Below are 20,000 nucleotides of genomic sequence, written 5' to 3'. Positions count from 1 at the left end.
TATTTGAACTAATATCAGTATTTCTGTCCACATAAAAAAATTGTTCGAAATAATATTTGACAAAATGTTTGTTGCCTATTCGTATTATATGAGCAATCATAAATGTATATTGTTCACAATCTGCTGTACGCCGGCATCTATAAAGTTAACGTGTGACATAGCGCCGATCTTTCTTACTCTTGCTCACTCTATTTCATTCGATGTTAATGTTTAGCAGTATTTAGAATATGTTAAAATGAAATGTAAAACTTTTGATATTTATTATTGAAGTAAAATTATGTAAATTTATTTCAGTTTTTCTACTTGTCCTATGTCAAGGTCCTATGCTTTAGATAGACCAAGTACGCATAAGAAAAAGGTCATCGATCCTGTTTCTGATTGTTACACTTTCGATACTCGATATGAGTTAATATTCATGTATAGTCTAGACTCTAAAATGAATAAATACGATATATGTGTGCTGGACGAATTTTCTAAGAAGGTCCTATATCTTATGCAAACAGTTCACGTACGCAGAATTGATCTTATTATTTCTACTTATTACATTCAATTTCAGTGAGGAAACTACTACTATTATTAATAAATTGATCATAACTTATAGTACATTAATTTTTTTATTCGACGACCCATAAAAATTTATATATATATATATATATATATATATATATATATATTATATGTCTCACATGACCAAATCGAAAAATAGTAATATACCTAATAACTTCTAATCACAAAAAGTATTATTTTTATTAAAAAATTATTTTATTGTATTCGCTATAATTTTAATATCTTGTTATATAATCGATTCAATAATTATTTTTATTGTTAATAAATTTTATGTAATTTCCTATCTTTCATGATTTTATTAATTTTATTAAAAAAAAAACACTTTTTGGTTTTGTATTACCATTGGATTTTTTGTTCAAAGTTGTATAAAGCTTTCGTAAATTCGTATATTATATTTATAATATATTGATAATAATGAATACGGTATCATGCAGATTATGGAAAGAACGAAGAAATATATTGTTACCGATTACATATTATTATTTATTAATAGTTATTTTTTATAATTCATTTATTGTTTATTATTTATTATTTCTTTATTATTAATTATGTAATTTATTTCTATATTTATTTTAGACTATAACGACAATCATTGATCAATAATACACATTATAATCCTTTTTTTTTACAAAATATTAATAAATCAAACTATTTTGATTCTATTGATATTGAATCCTAGTAGGATTCAAATGAAGAATGCAGATAGGGCTTGTCTAAATAATCTGTGGGTAAGCCGTATTAGGGCTCTAGTAATGAATTTCCAATACGGACCGTATCATCATATCATGGGCAATACGTATTAGGGGTACAATAGGGCATCCGAATATGGCCCGTTTCAATTATTATAGGGCAATCCGTGTTAGGGCTGAATTCAGGCATGCCTTTTATGGACCCTATTCAAATTACCATATTAGGGCCGCCCATATATGGCCCCTATGAGGGCCATGCACTAAATTCCGTAATACGGACGCCGGAGTACAGCCCTATAGGGGCCTATAGGGGCCGGACCTGAGTTAGGGCTTGCCGTAACAAATTTCCACTCGGGTAGAGAATGGAAAGCTACAACTAAATACTTACATAAATATATATATATATATATATATATATATATATATATATATATGATTTAAATACATATTTTTCATATTTCTTTTTACCATATGTTATGTATTCCATAATCAATCGTCAATTGAGAAAATGGTATTATTATGTTGTACTCAATATTACATATGGTTTGATTACTTTAATTTAGTGATTGGTTTTTGTGCAATTTAATTGTAATATATTCGATTACACCCACTTTGCTAACTAACCAGTGTCTGCCGCCCACCTTTGTGTTTATAAGATCTAGCATATGCCATCGATAAATAGAAGTTTCAATATAGGAAAATTAATTTTGTGACGATAAGACAAATATTATTTCTCAAATTTGTTATTGATGAAGTTAATTCAAATTAGTGGTGCATGGCATCGTGCCTTAAGGCAAAATGCTGGAACTTTCCGTACCGAAAACTAAATTATTAAAAAAAACTTGCAAAACTTGGAAAAAATTAGATTTTTGAGAAAAAATGGACTTTTTTGAAAAATTTGTTTTTTCAGAGCTCTTGCACTGAACGATAGTTTTAACTAGTGGGGTGCATGGCATCGTGCCTTAAGGCAAATTGCTGGAACTTACCGTACCGTAATTCAAAATATTGGTACGAAACCCAAAAAAATTTACACAAAATGTGTACACATTATTGAAATCTCTATAAAATATCTGATAATTTGATGTGCATATGTCCAATAAACATTTTTGACCGCCAAATGACATTTTTTAACTTGTTTTCATTGAGAGTCCATAACCACTGGACCGGCCTTTCCAAAAATTCAATCAGTTTTTCATCTTGTCAATACAAGTAAAATGTTTTTTGAATTGTTAAAATCAGGTGCTCCGTTCTCTTAAAAGCTGAGTTACCGTTTTTGGCACTTTTTGCCCCGTATCTTCGGAACGGCTAGACCCGCCTTCGCCAAAAACTAATGAGCACGTCTCCTTACCAATACGAATCGAATGCTTTTTGAATTATTCAAATCGGTTGATCGGTGTTCCCGAAATTGTCGACAAAAAATTTGTATCCGCACACACGCAAATATTCAGAAACCTTTGAAACGTAAAAATATATAAAAATTTTCATTTTCATTTCATTTTTTTGCGATTACTATAACTTACCCTACTGGAAGTTAAAAAAAACAAATATGCTTGTTTTTTTTTGGAAAACAGTTTTTTTATTTAGCTTGTTGTATGTTCTTTTATCGTATACTACAATTCAATAAAAAATTATCTACAATTTTTATCATATCTTTATATGAACTCTTAAAATTAAAGATAACAATTTGTTATCATTTCTTCTATATTTATTGATCTTTGTATAACGCGGTTTGGATGATGTGGTTTGTACCTACTCTGATTAGGATGCTAAAATGCAATCTTCAATTATTCTTTTTATAAATAAACCGCTTTTTAAAGGCCTCTAATATTTTACGCCGGTCAGTTTGGTATTAAAATCTACCATTATGCCAAGTTTCATCAAAATCCCAGTTGTTTACAGCGCGGTTCCCATACAACGCGATAGCCGGTTATAGAACGTTCTGTGAATTAGCCTGTTTTTTGCGGTAAATCTGAGTTGTTTATAACACGATTTCCATATTAAATAGTACCCATACACTGCGTTATAGGAGGGTTGATTGGTATCAAGGATTTCAGAATTCTGACTTCAGTATAGTAGGATTCCTGTGGCTAGTGAACTTGCAATTTGTCTATTACATGGTGAGTTTTTCACCAACTGCAAATAGAAACAGACAAATGTTAATGGAACAGATGCGAGAGTTTTGTTCTGATAACAGAAGACGCCGCTTAAGATCGCATGAGAAGATACGTTGTCATTGTGCGGTTTTGACTGTTTGCGGCAGATTGCCGAAAGATTGACAATTCTATAGACACTAGTCGTTTGTACTTTGTTGAGCCTGGTACGCCGATGTGCACGTCTCTTTTCGCTTACAAAGTTGTTATATACTTCCAGTTATTTCGATTTTTTCGTTGCTGTCGTTGTTCTTGTCTTTTGAAATTGCGCAACAAGATGTTGCATGACTTTAGGTATTCTAAAAAAGGTTCTTTGTTTCTTTCTGTGGCAGATTACCAAAGCCAACGTAATTTTTCGAACGTCCTTTTGTCAGAGTTAACCTGATTATTTTCATTATTCAGTTTTTAATTGTCTCACGGAATATATAAAGTTTTTAATAGTATAAAATCCGATGATTTTTAAGAATATTATAAAAAAACAGAAAGTGGAAGGAATAGATATTAAAACTCAAAATGTTTTTTTTTGACCAACTTCAGAGAGTAAAATAAAATTTCAATAAAATGAAAATTTGTTGAGCAATATGTTGTATTTTGAACTTTTTCCCAATTAAATGTGATGATTTTATCTTTCTGACAAAAATTATAAACATTCTTTATTAATTATGCGTTTCGACACTTGATGTGGGCCATTATTCAGCAAATCAACCAACTACAAAAATATAATACACTAAAATTAGTTTAAAATATATTTTAAATAAGAAACTTAAGAAGAGGACATTGTGCTTCCTAGACAAAACAGATACATATCAATTCACAATCGACAATGACTTTTCTTTGTTTTTGTCCTGGTGGATTTGCTGAATGATGACACACATCAAGTGTCGAAAAGTATAATTAATACAGAAAGATTTTCTTTTAACTCTTTTCTGTTTATTTCGACGAATGGGCAGCTAATCATTGTAGTAGAACCCCGTTAATACGATTAGGTCCTTACAATTTCACGCATAATACGCCACGTAACCCCAGCAATTAACATATTTTGCCCCTATTCTGCATTTTATGCTTTGGTATTTTATGCTATTTCTGCATTTTTCATTGGTAGGGCAGGCATTTAATAGATAAAATTACAATAAATAAAAAAATAATATATTTATTCTGAAATATTCAGAATATTTTTATTCTGTACGTTTTGACAAAAGATACATAATTAAATAGTTTTAATACGAAGAAGATCACGAAAAAAAAAATTTTTATATATGTTTGCTTAACAGTGAATATGTAAATCCAAACCAATTACAAATAAAAAATATTATTTTTTTATTATAGTCAAAAATTTTATGTATTGATAGAACCTATTAATCGGGCAACATGAAGGAAACCTTTGTATGAAAATATATATAAAATATTTTTTTATGATGTTATTGATGTTGTGCTCGATTATTATACTATGTCAATACATATATTAACATCAAATTCAGAATTATACAAAACAAATTGATTTTTTACTATGTTATTTCCATAAGAAACTTTAGTTAGTGGACTCTCAAAGTTAATATTAAGAGGAAAAACTTTTACAATTAAAAACACAGAAGCAAAGAGATTAGAATATATCCATATTAAGGACCACCTTAAAATACACATATATATATATATATATATATATATTTATATATATATATATATATATATATATATATTTTATATATATATATATATATATATATATATATTAGGGTGGTCCTTAATATGGACATTTTCGAATTTCCTTGCTCCCAAGGGCTCAAATGGTTCCAAATTGATAAAAAACATTCTCTGAAAGTTTTAGTTCTTAATATTGTCTTCTAGATAGAGCGCAATTCAATCAAAGATTTATACGGAAATAGCATGAGAAAATTTTCAAAAATTTTGCAGAGCGTCGAATTTTTAATAAAAAAAATTACACGAATTTTCACTTTTAATTCATTTGTCGCTAAGTTATGCCTAAAAATTTTTTTTTAACTTTCAAAATTGTTTCCATGCTATTTCCATTGCGCATTATCTAAAAGTTAGTATTTAAGAGTGAAAACTTTCAGAGGATTGTTTTCCCAGCCCCTGGGAGCAAGGAAATTCGAAAATGTCCATATTACGGACCACCCTAATATATATATATATATATATATATATATATATATATATTCGATTTAATTCCTTGTAATAGTTAGGCAGATGTTTATTAAAATAAACACATAATTTAATCTATCTAAACAATGTTACGTGTATTTTTACAAAATTTAATGATACATGAGACGATTGTACATAACAAGATCATTGTACGTGATCTATAATTTAAATTCTGTTGGTATATTATTTCGAGATTAGTGCTCGGACAATATATAATAAATAAGTTTCGTAAATAGTGTATTGTGCTTGTTAAAATATCGTTGTTATTTACCTGTTCGGAAGGAAATTGCTCTATTGTTTTGAAAACCATTGAATATTATAATAAGAAGAACCGGTACTAAGATTTTCTTCCGGGCGCGGTAGGATATAACGGCGAATCAGTATGCTACGGGGCATGTTGAGTTATCCTTACTCGAAGATTAGATTTTAATCCGGACCGTAAGTCCGCTAGTGCGAGATGCACGCACAGACGCGACGGGAAGCTCACAATCGGCATTGGGTTAATAAATTGACCATAGGTAAACGGAGAGCAATATTAAAAATAAAATATCATTTCTTAAAATTAAAGATGATTTATCTATTAACTATATATTAGTGGCATTATGCCTTAAGTAAGGTGACCATATTTTTTTACATGAAATCCGGAACGAATTTTTTGCCAAAATTCCTGGAAAAACGATATTTTTTATATAATTTTTTCATATATATTTTTTTTCTCCTTTTACCAAGTCGCGTATTGTTCCTGTAGGGCTAGTGAGCGTCAGACACTTATGACCGACATGGCAATTAACGTGTTAGTTTTGGTGAGCTAACAACTTATATGCACATTTTTTTCAGTTTAAGTTTTCTAGTTAAAATAATATTGGCAATCGAAACAATTTTTAAAATTCGGGACAATCCGGGACAAAACACCTAAAACCGGGACAAATATTGCTTTTAGAAAAAGCCGGGACGCAAGGCGGTAAATCGGGACTGTCCCGGCCAATCCGGGACGTATGGTCATCTTACCTTGAGGCATATTGTTAAAACTTTCCGTTATATGTAAATAATCGACTTAATCAATAAGAGTTATTATTTAGTCACTTTGAAATTTGTGACAATAAAATTTTGCAATTTTATCATAGCCCATTATTCGATTTCTTTTAATTAACTGCCCATTGTATATTTGAGTTCTCTCTCAAGTGCCGTTATGTATTTGTATTTTTCTGCTTTTATTTACGTCATTATTAATTTAAATTATACGAATAAAACTCTCCAAAATTACGTAAAAAATGTTTTTTATATATTGAGAGTACACAAATATTAGACGGTTAATACGATATAGATATACATAAAAAACTAATAAAATATTTAGCACGGTAATCGCCACAATAATATTAGAAAAATTTTAACGTGGACCATATTATATAATTTAGTTAAAATGTGTCAAAGAAAACATTTTTCTTGCCAAAATTCTTAGAAATTGTTTTTCTTTATTTTACACATATATCACTGACAAGGCCCTATATTAAAACTTTTTTTTGACTTTCTATCAAATGGAGTATGTCGGAATAATTTGTCGCTTCCATAATTGATTTATTTGTTTTTTTTTTATAATTAAACTACTTTTCGTATGCCTATAATATTTTAGCATGTTTCTTTAACACCATGAACTTTAATATCTACCAAGGTTTCATCAAAATCGTCTTTTTTTCAACAATTTATTACGAAGAAACGTCCCGGCCGATCTTTACAAAAAACTATTAAGCCGATTCTAAACTGATATGCAATTTCAAACGGTTTTCAAATTAAATTTAAGAGTTTTGAGGGAAACGTGGTCGAAAAATTTTACAAAAAAGCAATTTTGGCGATCAATGTACGTCCTTATCCAATTTCTTTAAACTTTGTGAAATCGGTGCTGCTATTTTTGAGAAAACGTCGACTGAAAGTTAAATTTTGGTTTGTACACACACACACATACTCTTTCCAATTTTGGTATCAAAGGATTCAAAATGGCTTGAAACATAGGGAAAAAATAAGATTAGCAAATCGAGTTTCCTGGCGAAAACATAGAATTCTTTGGAATGTAATTTATAAGCAAATATCACTGGAAAAAAATATCATTTGGAGAAAAAATTCTTTCCTCAAAAACAACTGTTTCGTCAACACAAGCAGAAAGAATCATTCAAATCGGATGCTTAGTTCTCTCAAAAACTGCATTTTTTTGCATGTTTCGCTCCGTACCAACGGCTAGACCCGCCTTTGCCAAAAACCAATCAGCACATTTCCCTATCAATAGGAATCGAATGTTTTTTGAATAATTCAAATTGGTTGATCCGTGCGCCCGAAAACGTGGACGAAAAATTGTATCCCTGCACACACATCCATTTTTTCTAAAGTATGACAAAATTGTTCAGAAACCTTTAAAACGAAGATATGCAAAAAAATTATTTCAGATTTTTGGACGATTACTGTCTATTTACCCTTTAATACGGGAAGTTACTAAAGAATTTGAACAAATATGCTTCAACGTTGGAAAAACAATGAAGGTACATATCATCAATATTTGCGATATATCTTTCGAAGTGTATTTCACAAATATAAGAATGAAAAGCCAAAGTTTTGAATGGTATGCCAAATTGTTCAGAAACATTTAAAACTTGAAGATATGCAAAAAAAATTATTTTCGGTTTTTGGACGATTACAGTCCATTACTGCGGGAAGTTACTAAAGAATTTGCAAAAAATATGCTTTAACGTTGAAAAATCAATCAAGGTACATATCAACAATACTTGCGATATCTTTCAATGTGTATTTGACAAATATAAGAATTAAAGCCAAAGTTTTGAATATGAATTATTACATCTCGTGTTATAAATATTAATCGGCCGGAAAATGATCCGACGTTCCCACATCGAAGGATTATTATCGATTGATATTTGACGCGTCACATACAATGGGTCCCACATAATATAATTAGCAGGCGCCTAATATTCAATTCCTTAACTGTTGCACGCACGTGTCTTACCTGGTTTCCGGCTTCGAACTCCCGTCGTCCGTCCGGGCCATGCGCAACGCAGGAAGCACCTCGGCCATTCCGGATTCACGTGTTAAATGGACACTCGTTTATTCGATAGCTGTCAATCACTGCAAACAATGAACAAATAAAAATTATGTGTAATAATTTTATATAATTTTTTACAGTAATATATTGATCAGAACAGAAGTTAACTGTTTAAGCTATTAAATATATTGTCAGGAAAACAATGTCTTACAATCAGGGCCGTAGCAATTGTCGTGCCTGCCTTATCAATTATATGGTGGCTGCGGGGGTAATAATAAAAACTTTTCAATTTTTTTTATTGAAATAGCTTATAAATGATCTATAAATCGGTTTGTTGGTAAAATGGCATGAGAAGGGTGAATTTAAACTATTTGTAAAATTTTTGGGAAAAGCGACCGATACTAAGGTGATTTGCACCGGATTTTCACCTTGTGTCTCGGGTTTTTCTAAAAGCAATATTTGTCCCGGATTTAGATTTTTTCTCCCGGATTTTCGAAAAGTATATATCTAAATTGAATTTTCGCTCTTACTTGATAATAAAATTATAACTACCCGGAAAATATCTGAAAATGTTATGTACAAATAGTATGCTCATATGAGAAAAACTGGTTAAAATACTCTCTCACATTCATAACTTTTATTTTCAATTTTACGACAATCAACAAAAATTAGGAAAATGAACTTCTTGGCAGCCTGAAGTAAATGCCAATTATTTTTAAATAATTATGAAGAAAATTGAACAAAATTTTATAATAAGTCTAAAAACTAAAAAAACATATAGATCCAAAAGATAAATATAAGATAAAATTATAACATATATTCGAATAATAAAGTTTTTAAAAATTACTCATTTAAAATAGACGGATTTTTATAACATTCTCAAATATTATTTGTTATTTTAAAATCATATTACATTTGCTAACGTTCAGCCAGCCCGCCCCCCCCCCCCCCCCCGGACCAGCATAACTAAAAATGACCGACCCGCTTTTGACTTGTAAAATATGGCCACCTTACCGATACAAAATAATGACGAATAATTATTTTTTTCAATTTTTTTGCAGTTTTTTTAATTTGTGAGAAATCTTACAGTCGAAGACTTTGGGACCAATTCTCGGATAAAATAGAAATGTTATGGTTATACTATATTACGGGTCTATCTTCGTATGAGTTGGTATTAACAAACTGTCAAAAAGCTATGTATTTGCTGTGTGATCAAGTGTTTTACACATAAAACCTAACTTCACGTATGTGTTATCAATGAGACACCTGAAAGATGCACTTATGATAAAATTGTTATTTTACGTTTGTGCGTTTTGTAGGTTAGGTTTTATGTGTTAAACGCCTGGTCACACAGCAAATATATAGCTTTTTCACCATTTGTTACTACCAATTCATACGAAGATAGGCCCCGTAACATAGCATTACCATAACTTTTCTATTTTATCCGAGAGTTTTCACTCAAGTCTTCGACTGGTAAAGTTCTAACAAATTAAAGAAATTGCTATTTTATCCGGAATTTATTATAGTAATTGAACTAAACAAGAGTATAATTGAATTTGTGCTTAATTGTATTAAACATTTATTTTGAATTGAACATATTTGAATCAATATAACGAATTGCAAATTTTTATATTGATCTAACCTATATTAAAAAAAAAAATCTATTAATTTTTGTCTAAAAATCTCATACCATCCAGCTGTGATTCACCCATAATGTAGCAGAAATAGAGTATATTTCCATTATTGTTGCGATATAATCAATTTGAAATGATTGGGAAATAGCATTCATTTCAAACAAAAGGGGTGTTATCATTTTATGAAAGGCGTTTATTATAGTATATCGTGCATGCCACAATTCACTCAATGTTTCGAAGCTTCTATACGAGTTTCTGCAATCTACCGTTCATCGATTTATAGAAACCGAGAGACTGATTTATAATATTAATTGCTTTTTGTTTAAAATCATAGAACCAAATATATACCAAGATTTCTTATTTATTAAAAATCTAAAAATTTGAATCCAAGTTACTTCAAAAGCCGTTATCACGTATGTTATACCGTATAGTTTGTGGAAGGCGAATAGTTTAAAGTTAGTGAAACGCATTTGTATAATAATATATCCCTGTATAATTTTCTTCTTTTTTATATATTTCACGTGCGAATCTGATTGGTAATGGCATTCCTGAGATTTATTTCTATAGGCAGGTTTACTTCTATGCATTGATAGATAATCATGTTCGCGGCTGCCTAACGTTTTTTGCGAAGGTTTTTGATAATTTATATTGGGACAGTTGGTAAAGATTTAATATGTAAACTATCGGCGTTGACAGACTTAATTTACATTAATTAAGATGTATTTTAACATCAATAAATATTAATTTGAGAACGATAACAAATCAATTCGTTTTAGTTACAATGATTTAATTGTGAATATATATAGGTCCTAAAGATCAACCGACAAGTCTCCCGATAAATCATATAATGTTTCAACTAAATCAAAATTCATGATGAATTACGTTCAGAATCGAATTTTATTAGTATTATAATTTTTATTTCATTGAGAATTTTATTTTTGAAATACACGCTAAAAATTTATTAACACGTTAATCGCCATGTCAGTCATATGTGTTTGAGGCTAAGAAATTTTACATGAGCCATGGCTGACAAATTGACCTGAAAAATTCTTGGTTTGTCGCGAAAAGTTTTAATATAGAGCCATGTCAGTCATATATGGGTGACATAAAAAATAGTGTTTTTCCAGGAATTTCGGCAAAACATTTTTTTCTTTGACTCATTTAGTTTTCTTGATTAGAAATTATCTAATAAAGTTACAATGTCCATGTGAAAATTGTCTGATAATATTGTGGTGATTAACATGCTAATATTAATTATTTTATAAATAACTGAATAAATAAATGAATAAATTAGTGTTCTTTCAGAAATTTTGGCAAAAAAATATTTTTCTTTGATGTATTAAGTTTTCTTGATACATTTTTAACTAAATTAAGTTATTAAAGTTACCATGGCCCATGAGATTTTTTTTTGATAATATCGCGGTGATTAACGTGATTAATTATTATATGAATAACTGAATAAATAAATAAATAAATTATTAATAAATCACTCTTACCATTTGTAAAGTAATATTTGAAGTAATATAAAGTTTACCGACGGCTTATCTCATTAAAAAAAACATCAGTTAATTGAACAATAATTAAATAAATTATTTTACTATTTTATTATTATTTTATATTATTTTATTATTTTTAAACTAGAAGCGTGAAATATTAACTCGAATATATTAATTAATATAAAATATATTTTTAAATTAGTTTAGAATATCGCATAAGTAAGTTCAGCTTTCGCAAAAATATTCACAATTCACATAATAGAAGCATTTTTTTATATATACCAGAGTTCTGATCTTAATCTAATTCATAAAATAAAGATGATTATATTATTTATTATAACTCTTATGGCAATAGTTAATATAATAATACACTAATTAGCAGTTATTATTTTACTGGTCAGTCAAACAAATATTATATAAATATATACATATATATATATATATATATATATATATATATATATATATATTAGGGTGGTCCTTAATATGGACATTTTCGAATTTCCTTGCTCCCAAGGGCTCAAATGGTTCCAAATTGATAAAAACACAATTCTCTGAAAGTTTCAGCTCTTAATATTAACTTTTAGATAGTGCGCAATTCAATCAAACTTTGTATGGAAATAGCATGGAAAAAATTTGAAAATTAAAAAAAAATTTTTTTAGGTATAGTTTAGCGACAAATTTTGAATAAAACTCATTTGTTCGCTCATTATATCTAAAAACTAATTTTTAAATTTTTTTAAATTTTTTTCATGCTATTTCCATACAAAACTTTGATTGAATTGCGCTTCATCTAACAGACAATTTTAAGAGCTATAACTTTGAGAAAATTGTTTTTTATCAATTTGGAACCATTTGAGCCCTTGGGAGCAAGGAAATTCGAAAATGTCCATATTAAGGACTACCCTAATATATTTGAGACTAAAAGTAATCTAGGCTAAATATATATATATATATATATATATATATATATATATATATAGGTGTGGAAATACTTAATTATTTTTTATGTATTTGTCACTATTCACTTATTTTATCCGGAAAGAGATGAATTTAACACTATACTAACCAAGCACCGGTCAAATTAATAAAACAGTTTCAAATATTATAATAATTCTTGTTATCAAACTATATGATAATTGTTAGAATATGCATGTAAAATTTTTAGCACATTTTAACTTTTAGATTTTTTTTTAAAAAATGTATATTATTTTGATTGACAATAAAACTATGCAAAAAAAAAAAGATTTTAAAAAAAGAAAAAAAAAAACGATAATTGTTGGTAGGTTTAGTGTTAATCATGTCGCTTATTTTACTAAGAAATGAAAATATATTATTAAGATATAAAATGTGCAACATTTAAGTCATAGATTTATTACATTGCAATATTAACATTTCTATAAAATTCATCTCTTTCACACTAATAAAACAAAAGATGTCATGCCAAAATGTCAAACAAGTCACTCACCGTTCGTTTTTCCGCCATTCCTGCGATTTTCCACCGTCCCCTTCCTCCTGCGTTGCATTTTCCTCGATAGGTCGCGTTTTCCGCGCTCAGGACGCTCACGAATTTCCATGTGGTCGCGCGGGCTTTCCGAAACGGCGGGCAACGTACGCGCGGGCTAAAAGCACTGCCCGATCGGCCGCGTCGCGCTGAACACTAAGTCGCGCGTGCGGCCAGCCGATCTGACTCACCTGCGATGATTACTGGTGCGATAGAGAGGCAATGATGATGCATCGGTGCGGACGATGTGTAAACATATGTAAACTGACGGTCATTATATTGTGCCACTGAACGACAAGTGTGCATATGCAATCTCCTTAAGCCTTATATTCAAGAATTATTTTTGTTTTTGTTATCAATTTTATGGTTTTTATTTTTATAAATTTAATGATCAGGATGATCGGAAATTTTTGTCACAGTATTATTGCAAATGTATATTATTCCTTTTAAATTCCATAATGTTAATCACGTGAGGCTTTCAAAGGGGTTTGACCAAAAATCTTGAAATATCACGTGAGGAGATCTAGTAAGAAATCACCTGTATTTATTTTTTACCTGAATTATAAAAAAGAATCAAAATTTCAAGAAAAGTACTAAAAACGTGACGTTAATCATATTGTGCCACTGAACGACAAGTGTGCATATGCAATCTCCTTAAGCCTTATTTCTTGTATTCGAGAATTATTTTTTTTTTTATCAATTTCGTGGATTTTGTTTTTGTTAATTCATGATTTAAATTAGTTAATGATCAGGATGATCGGAAATTTTTGTCACAGTATTATTGCAAATGTATGCTAGTAGGGCGCATGGCATCGTGCCTTAAGGCAAATTGCTGGAACTTCCCGTACCAAAAACTATTTTTTTTTAAAAAGATTAACATTTTTGAAAAAAAATTACTCTGAAAAAATTAGATTTTTGAGAAACTATAAATTTTTGACAAAAAGTTACTTTTTTTTGGAATGTTTGAACTTTTTTTCAAAGCAATCGTACTGCTTTAACTGCATAGAGACGAAATATCGAAGCGCGTAAGCGACGCTTCGCTATCTAACGGATAAACGGAATGGTACGGAACCCATAGGAATGTAAACAAAATTTACACGTATTGTTAAAATCTCTATAAAATATCTCATAATTTGATGTGAATATATCTAGTGATCATTTTTGACCGCCAAATGGAATTTTTTTACTTTTTTTACTAAATCTCCGAAACCGCTAGACCTGCCTTCATGAAAATTTAATCAGTTCTTCATCTTGTTAATACAAGTAAAATGCTTTTAGAATTATTCAAATCGGACTCTCCGTTCCCTTAAAAACTGAGTTACCGTTTTTGGCACTTTTTGCCCCATATCTTTGGAACGGCTAGACCTGTCTTCGCCAAAAACTAATCAGCACGTTCCCTTATCAATACGAATCGAATGTTTTTTGAATTATTCAAATCGCTTCATCCGTGTTCCCGAAATCGTTCGGGAAGTGAATGTATCCGCACACACACACATAGACGCGCACACACACATTCATACATACACACACACACACATACATCCATTTTTCCGAATTCCAAATGTTCAGAAGGTTTTGAAACGTAAAGATATATAAAAAATTTTACTTTCGATTTTTTTGCGATTACTATAACTTTCCCTATGGGAAGTTAATAACAAATGCTATTTAAGGATACACTAAGAATCAATCTTTTATATGAATCTTTTTTTTAATGGGAATTGCGGACTTTTAGTAAGAACTTTATTTTCAATTATATCTAATACTTTTTTACCTATGTTTTATATGTGTTTTTCTCGCTTTCGAGCCTCGAAATAAACTCTATTCAATTTTATAATTAATTTTAAAAAAATAGCACTTGTTTGTTTATGTTTACAATTTTTTTTAAATTTACCTATTATTTAAAAGAAAATCGGGACAAAAAAAATAAATCCGGGACAAATATTGCTTTTAGAAAAACACGGGGCACAAGATGGAAATCCAGGACCGTCTCGGTTTGGTATGGTCACTTTAATATTATTCCTTATAAATTCCATGGTATGTGTTAGGGTGACGGGTTATTTTAAAAATCACCAAGTAATATCAAGGGGGGAAGGAGAAGTGATTAATTCGTTTCAGCATTCTGGTTTTGTTAAGTTTTTCGAATATTAAAAACAAATTTACTATTTATTAATTTAATAATTGTTTTTACCTGCCCATTCATCATATTGCGCAAATGAGTTTTAGACATGTTTTGTTGAGCATCTTCCATGCTTGGACTGTTGCAACTTCTTCGGGCTTATTTTTTCTACAATTTTCTTATAATTTTTCATATTTTTATTTTGCCATTAACATTTTTCTAAAAAAAACTTTTTCTCGCCCAAAGCTCGTATCTCGAGTGGGGCTCGTATCTCGAAACACTCGAAACACATGTCAAGTCACTCATAAGTCGGGGTACCACTGTATACATATTAAAAACTAACGAGGGTGTTTCATGTTCCCAAGCAACGTACATTCGATTATTCATTGTCGTGGAACATATGTTCACAGTTTTAAGTATATTGCCTATTTACTTCGTCTTTGATAAATCAAAATGTACACATATTTTTTGAGCTCGAAGATTTTCTATTACCTTAAAAAATGTAGCAGAAAATTTATGATTTGCCTTTGGCTTCGATGTCAAAACATCATAAAAGACAAATAACATATTGAGGAAATCGGGATCAACACTTGACATCATTCGAGAGCTTATGGGCACTATGCATTTGCGACAATTCTGCAGATCAAAAGTTTTGGAACAAACTTTGCTGCCATATGTCTCACTACCAAACAATCTGAAAAAATTGCATGATACGACCCAACTGATGCGTTTGTGCCACTTGCATATTTTTTACTCCGAGCAAATCCATCTCATGTTTCTGTCAGCATTTGAATTTTTGTGGCACATTTTTGTTTCATATAAAATTTGATTCAAAAAAAGTAGATAGAGGAGATGGAGATATATACTTATTATGAAATGAGCAAACAGACTTTAAGCACACCCTCTATATAATGATTAAGTTTTTTATGCTAAAATTTAATTTTACTTTAATTTAGCCACCAGTTTTTGATAACCTCATTATTAAAAAAATCATTTAAATATCCAAATAATTAAAAATTGCAAATAATTATGTTAGTTACATTATATGTCAATTTATCATGGGGTAGGTGTCGCTGAACCATTGTGTAATCGTACAGCATTGGCCTTCTTCGTACAGTAACTGTATATTTTTGTTTGGCAAGACTTGTTGAGTAAATGTGGGTGGACATTTCATTGTATATAGGTGTAATTTAGCGATGACAATTTATTGAATATTGATAGCGGCTTTGACTAAGATTCCTAGCGGATATTTTAGAGATTAGTTTAATGAAAGATTTTATGAGGTATATTGAAGAAGTAGTAACGACAAATAGACACTTAAAATTATTATTATGTATAAGTTACTGTGTTTTTTGATGAATGCGATAACATATGTTTTTTGATGGAAATAATGCATCAAACCCTATGTTGATGTTGAAGACTATTTTTGAAATATTAAGAAAATGATTAACAAACGCGCATGCAATACATAACTTTTAAACCAAGTGTTGTTGCGTACGGGTACTTTATTGCGTTCTCAAAAAATGCTTTTGCATACATATGTTTATATACGAAACTCGTCTCTTTCAATAAGAAACTACAATATTGGAACCGTACTCAATGACATCATCTCGGCATCGCCCACGTCCACCGCGTCAACTTTCAAGTCGACGAATCAATTTCGCAATGATATAGATTCGTAATGTTCTTGTACGTGTGCTGCTGCGCTTATTGCAGTCATCAGCATAGAAAAAAATTGCGCATTGTAATTGTCGGTATCGCGTTAACCGACCTCCTGAAGAGGGTCTGGTCAAATCTCAAATCACTTGTATTTCGTAGCATTCCCACGAATTTGCGCATTCAACATTCGCGCATTCCAGGAGTTGCCATCCATCTAGTATCATCTTCACAAATGATATACTATATTCTTGTGGATTTATCATCTACTCATAATAACCGTCATTCCTGCACGACTTTGCATATTATTTGCTGGCTTTACGTGAATCCGTTGTCACCCTCGCCTAGGAGCACACGATGGGCGTATTCATAAAACATCAAATGCGGTGATTGGGTTTAGCAGCGTATTGTTTTTATTTTCTATTACAATTGTTCCAGTGGGATGATACTACATTGTTTCGATATTGATGACTTAATTAGTTGCGTAATAAAACATCTTATCTTCATCGCAACTTTATTATTGCCAATGGAAGCGTTGTGTAAGGATATGTATAAGAGTTTTTATTATCAACTACACTGGTACCCTGACGATATAAGACGATTTGTTGCTTCGAAATACGAGCAAAACTTGAGATATGAGCTTTGAGCGAGTAAAAGTTTTCTCAAAAAATGTTATTGACAAAATGAAAATATGGAAAATTTTGTCAGTTATAATAATGGGTATTTCTACTATAGAAATATCTTGGCTGTTTTATCACGTTTTAGTTATTGATCTCAATTTTATATTAACGCCTTAACAAATGATCGTTTTTTTCTAAAACTATGACCATAGGTCGACGGATTTTCAAGAAATTAAGTGCTTCATATTTAAAGCGAAAAAACGCTCACAATTAATATCGCTTTATTGAGTTTTCATCTTCGCTCCTAGAAAACTCCAGGTTTCTACTGGTACTTGGTTCTTCAACACTCATTTTTCTTTCCATATTTTTAAAATTAGATGCAAACCTACAATTCCTAAAAAATCACGTGGTGCTTCTAATACATCGAGGATTATTTTAGCGTTTGAAATTTTGATTATATACATTAATAGCGATTGTACAGTTATATATGTTGAGTTCGCATTTTTTTGCTTTTATAACCATGGGTCTAAAAAAAAGGCCATGTCCTTTGAAGTAAACCATAAAATTATTGAAAAATATGAGGATGGCGAGCATGTACGAGTATTACGCATTATAGATCTTGACAATAGCCTTAAATAATATTTATTATTATTGATTACGGCTTGCTTATGAATAAATAAATAAATAGATATGTATTTACGGTGTTAGAAGTATTTGATGACGGATATAACCTTAACTAAGGGCCTTAAAATAATTTATAAGCTGCTTTTTAGCTTTAAAAGATTGTAAATAAAAATCACCCCAAAAAAGTTGCAAGAGTTGGAGCATTGGAGTTGTCAAAGAATTATGTCTAATTCATTTTCGCAATATCATGAATGTTTAGGAAAGAACAATGATTAAATTAATAAAAATTAATTTAATTTTTGGCATTCAAAAAATTAAAAAACCAGAGTGCTTGAACTAATTAATGACATTTCAATGTATTTATATGGAAAAAATTTCTTCGAGATACGAGCGATTTGACATACGAGATTGGTTGCCTAACGAATTGAACTTGCTTGTCGAGGCACCATTGTATTTCTAACCTTCAGACTTATGCCTGAATAATGTTTTCCTTGTGTAGTCCAGTCATTTAAGCTTAAATTAATATAAAATTTATTTTTGGTATTCAAAACACTCAACAAAAATCATAGTGCTTGAACGAATTAATGGCATTTGAATGAATTTATATGAAAAAAAAATCTTTGAGATACGAGCGTCTCGACATACGAGCTTGGTTGCCTAACGAATTAAACTCGTATGTCGAGGTACCAGTGTATTTCTAACCTTCAGCCTTATGTCTGAATAATGTTTTCCTTGTGTAGTCCAGTCATTAGATAAAAATTTCGGAATTCGAGATACCCTGCTGTAAATCTGAAAATCTTATATATTGACAGCCTAAAGTTGTCTCAAAACCTACATATGGTAAGGTGTCAATACCATATGTAAGTTTTGAGACAACTTTAGGGTGTCAATATACAAATACTTACAGACTTAAAGCTGGGTATCGCGAATTCCGAGGAGAACTTACTATAATGACTTCATATGTATTTAGATGAAAATGCACTTGACGAAAATGATTGGGAGAAGAGGTGATTAGTTTTGGGCAAAGGCAGGTCCAGCCATTTCAAAGATGCTGAGCTTAATTTGCAAAAAATTGCAGTATTGAAAGAACTAAGCGTCCGATTTGAATGATCCAAAAAACTTTCTGCTTGTCTCGAAATCTACATACAGGGTGGGGTGTCAATACCATATGTAAGTTTTGAGACAACTTTAGGGTGTCAATATACAAGTACTTACAGACTTACAGCTGGGTATGTCGAATTCCGAGGTGAACTTACTATAATGACTTGTATTTAGATGAAAATGCACTTTTCGTTCAATAACCGATGCTCCCCTTGCATTGGAGAGCTTTTCCACCCCCAGTCGGAGCTTTTTTCCCAGAAGCCGCATTATGGTCATTCTCATTGAATCATTTCGTGCGTCGTTCGCCGTGCCGTTTGATTCAATCCTTATAAGGTGCGCGTGAACGTAAATGGCGCGTAGGCACTGCTTGCGAGTCGGCCACTCGCGAAATTACACCAACTTGTTCGGGGGCGGAATACAGTTTTTTTTTTCCGATACTCGTTTGCGTCCTCTTTTCCATTGGCTTGTTGTTGATTGAAATGAGATTGAATTGGGTTAATCAAATTGAAGATGAAGATGGCTTGCCACGTCCGGGGCGCCAGAGTTTGGGAAATGATAATGTGTTAAAAAAATAATGTGAAGTGAAATATTTTAGCTTATATCACATACTTGCTATTTCACACAGATATATATATATATA

The 20,000-nt window shown here is 30.6% G+C and overlaps 1 long non-coding RNA gene across 1 annotated transcript in view; it reads right to left on the bottom strand.

The window, feature by feature from the left end:
- The window catches only part of LOC113377175, a 37,021-nt gene extending 23,694 nt beyond the window's left edge, over positions 1–13,327 (bottom strand). The window contains exons 1-2 of the long non-coding RNA XR_003367092.1: positions 13,208–13,327; positions 8,574–8,692 (exon numbers count right to left, since the gene is read on the bottom strand). This is a non-coding gene — a long non-coding RNA (uncharacterized LOC113377175). The remainder of the gene's footprint in view (positions 1–8,573; positions 8,693–13,207) is intronic.
- Positions 13,328–20,000: the final 6,673 nt, after the last annotated feature.

The sequence above is a fragment of the Ctenocephalides felis genome, unplaced genomic scaffold (genome assembly GCF_003426905.1).
Source record: "Ctenocephalides felis isolate EL2017-DRISC unplaced genomic scaffold, ASM342690v1 CF-g0.4_SCAFFOLD_01886, whole genome shotgun sequence".
Lineage (NCBI taxonomy): Eukaryota > Metazoa > Arthropoda > Insecta > Siphonaptera > Pulicidae > Ctenocephalides > Ctenocephalides felis.
Note: the sequence above shows the minus strand (reverse complement) of the source record. Positions and strands in the feature narration are given on the sequence as shown.